Below are 4,196 nucleotides of genomic sequence, written 5' to 3'. Positions count from 1 at the left end.
CATCTACGGTGAGGGGTCTAGCACGCCTCAGTAGATGCGATAATGCTTGAATTCCAAGGTTGGAGAGGCTCTTAGCATCAAGTGGGATTCCAGTCATAAGCTGAATTCCAGTATGATATATTAAGGTATAAGAATCTACCATGCAGCAAGCACTGTGGTGTAAAGAAAACCGAAAGTACAAACAAATAAATACAAGAAACCTTCAGTTCCAATTGGGCTGGTTCCAACATTTGGGGTAAAAATCACCTGTAAGAAAATGTAGTATGGGTTATAAAAATAAACATACACCCAGCAACAGATTTCCATTACATGGGAGCAGAGAGGAAAGAACAAATCAACAGAGTTAACCAACCCATGAGTAGTGTAGAGGGTGGGAGGGGAAGGCACAGAGCCCAGGTGTTGACTTTATCCAGTACATGATTATCGTCTGCAAACACTAGAGTCCTCCAGCGCATTGGTGTTGGCTGGGGAAGGCAGAAAAGCGTAACTCATAATGGCTATCAAAGTTACTGCATATTGTGCGTAGAGAAAATTAACAGCAATTCAACACAGCAAAATCTTTGACCATGATAACCAAACTCATCTACTAATCCACTATCATGAAAACAAAAAAAAAAAGTTAAAAGATGTAAATACATAGTCAAAATCAATATTTAGTATACCATCCATCGGCCTTAATAATTGCCTGTATTCTATCCACCATTGATCTAGCTAAAGTATTAAAAACATTTGAGTCAAGAAGTTCTCAACAATAAGTAATGGCCTCTACTATTGCCTTCTTGACCACATTGACATCACTGTTTAAAGGATATAGCTTAGGGTAGTACTTGTGAAGCTTACCTTTCACCAGAGACAAAATATTTTCAATATGATTGAGATCTGATGAATAGGCAGGAATTTCCATCAGTGTAATTCCCTGCCCTCTAAGCCATCTCCTAAAAGGCAAATGAGTCTTAGCATTGTCAATGATAAAAAATACCTCTTCTTCTTCAGCCTTTTCTCGGATATTGTCCCATATCTCTAGAAAGTCATAATGATCATAAATATCAATAATTGACTTCCAAGTAACTCCATGGCTAGCAGAAGAAAATTGGGAAAAATTGGCAACAAAATACCATGAGTTTGACAATAAAAACAACCAGTGAGCATCAGACTAATCCCTCTCTCCCCTCTCCTTACATTAGGTTCAACACAATCCTTATTCCATTTCTCATATGGGTATCTGAAAACCAATTTTCTCCTCTTTCCTCCTCCCCTTTCCCAGCTACCTCATCCACCCATCTTACCTTCCTTCTCTACATCTCCTTCGTCTAATGCCTATGAGCTAATTCCCATTCTGACCTCTCTTGAGCTTGATCCTCATCTAAATGAACTCTTTCTTCTGCCATCCTCTTTCTAAGATGCTTTTTTCAAGCCTTCTCCTTACTGTCCTAATAGAAACCTTGAAAGCAACTTTCTCAGTAATGTCAGAATAGGTAGTGCGGCGATTTTTAAGAGCTTCCTCCACCATAGCATCATCTTGTGACTTGGTAGTTTTGGGATGTCTTTCTCTATCCTTATTCTCATTATACTCATGATGTCATTGTGCAATTGTGTCTCTGACTGTAGTGTAGGGGATATTAAAGTAGTGGAAAATTTGGTGATATCTCATCTCAGACACATGTAACCCAAGAATGCTCCCCCAGGTAAGCTTAGAGAGATGTGTGGATGGAATTGGTTGTTTGGCATGACTACGATGCATAGGAGGCAAAGTTTATTGAAGAAAAGACTTCAGCAGAATGGTTTCTTCTTGGTTGATTTAGAGCAATTCTTTTAGGTACTGTTGAGCATCGAGGGTGATGAAGAGGAGTGGGTTGCAACCGATTGTTGAATTGCGGTTAATTTTGTCAAAACATAATATCAAGATGGAGATGGAACAGGGGAAGCTGCTCAGGTTACAGGTACCGGTAGGGCAGACATGGTCCCCAATACTGTATGGAAGTGTACAAAACGTGCAAGCCGGCAGTGAAGCATACTTTTTGCTGTTGTGTCTTAAGCTGTAGAATTTAAACATTGGATATAGGAGTTAACGTGTACCTAGCATTCAGCTCAGCAGGTGCAAAAGAAAGCACCGAGTGACTTGTTAACTAAAATAGGTGCCTGGGGACAGTTGATGGAAATCACAAGAGAGAAGGATGGTTTGCCAATCCTCGCATTATCCGAGGTGAGCTACCTCGGTTGGTGAGTAAGAAAATGTCCCTAGTTGACTGTGGTGAGTTCCATTACCATAATTCCAAGTAACTAAGGGGAGGGTAGATAACGCACAACTAGTTGAGTAAGAGGCCTCTCCAAGTGTACAGAGGTGGTAGCTTGGAAGACATGGATGAAGGCAGAGACCTTGCTATTCCTGGTTGTGGCTTTAACAATTTCCATGCCTGTGACCTGGACATTGTCCTATGTAATGGAGACAGTTTGAATCAAGGTGGCTGTGACAGCTTTGGTGATACAATTGCGAAGTTACATTGCATTGACAGTGAGAGCAGTACCATCCGACTTGATGATAAGGCTCCATTACCTCATAGTGATGCCTTTCTTTAGTGGCAGGGCTGGGCCACAGGGTGACAGTTTGGACCCTTAGGTGGGCTGGGATTTAGTGGACTTCTTCCACTTCCTCACCACAGACATCCCAGTAGCAGCACTAACAAGTACCAGTGGCAGGGGAGAGGTGGTAGATGGTTGGATCCAGGAGGCAGTGGTAGACTCTGACTTAGCCTCTGGGGGGGGCTGCCTGGGTAAGCTTGGTTGAGAGTGCTGTGACAGATTCTTGTGTTGAAAAGTCAATGTCTTTAGGGACTTTCAATCCATCTGTGAGGGTATTGTGCAGCTCCAAGAGTCCATCAACTGCTTTCCTGGATTGTTGTGTACGTGTTGTAGCATTTTGCAGAAGATGATGATTTACAGTTTGAGGTCTATATCCTGAAAGTGCAAATCCCCCTCCATCTTAATGAAAAGATGTTGGATGTAGTAGGTGTCAAAAGGTGTTCCGTGATTTTAAACTTTCGGAACCGGCAAGAGGTATTAGGTGGTGTCGCTCTGCGGTCACTTTTGCTTGGATATGCCAGAAGGTAATGGGAATCCACAAATGTGTGATTAGGCAGACTGGCTGTCAAAGGTGGTGGGCCTTGTCATTGGTGGGGTTTGAGTCCTCTGGGGAGTGTTGTTGGCACTTCTACCAAACCTTGTTCCTTTCATCTTGCCAAGGGACATTGTGGGATGAGAAAGGTCTTTGTCCCAGGGCCAGAGATAAATGCCAGGTGTTGAGAAATGGTTCTCAGCCAAGGGAGTGAGTCTTGGCAAAATGTATAGTGTGGTTTATTCTTTGACTATGGTTAAAATGGAGATGGAGCATGGGTAGTGATGAGGTGTATTTCTTCAAATTCTTTTTTTTTACATCTTGTATGTTTTGTCAAGAGATAAGAACTCGCATGGCACATGAGGGATGGCATAATCAAAACCATAATATGAAACAAAATGACAAAAGATACCTTTGGCATAGTCGATATCTGTCAATATACCTCCAACCCTAACACTCTAGTGAGTGATGAAAGAATCACTACCTCACCTAGTAAACGAAAATCATTAACACAAAACATTGATACCAAATGAACACAACACAGCCTATGGTTCTTGCATGGCAGTGGGGTGCTGTCACAGAGTAGGTACTTTGAGCTTGACACCAGTCCCTGTAGAGATCCTGCAGTTGGTAAACTCAGTACTCATGGTGAGGGAGGACAAGGGCAGCCAGTTGGTGCCATCTTCATGTACTTCCGGGAAATGGAGCCCCATCTCACTAGTGTTGACTGTGCTGGCTAGAATTGTGTGGTTGATATCAGCATCCTTTTCGTAGCATTGTGGGGAAAACATGGGTTTACTTTCCATAACTTATGAGCTTCGATGGCTTAAGTAGGTCTTGCCAGAGTAGATCTGATCAATCCTGCCAGCAGTGAACCTGTCCAAACCCATCCAATAAGGAGGTCCAGTGGTCACCTAGTAGAGAAGATAGGGAGAAGGTGGGGTCTACAGGGCCCAGTCCATGATGAGGCACTACCTGATTATGGCCTATAAAGAGGTGTAAGTCAGGGGGGGATGTAAGTCCGGATCATGGAGTACATCTACCCAATTTACTACCACGAGTATTCATTGTAGAACCCGCTAAC

This window comes from Tuber melanosporum (genome assembly GCF_000151645.1).
Source record: "Tuber melanosporum whole genome shotgun sequence assembly, scaffold_271, strain Mel28".
In the NCBI taxonomy this organism is placed as follows: domain Eukaryota; kingdom Fungi; phylum Ascomycota; class Pezizomycetes; order Pezizales; family Tuberaceae; genus Tuber; species Tuber melanosporum.
Note: the sequence above shows the minus strand (reverse complement) of the source record.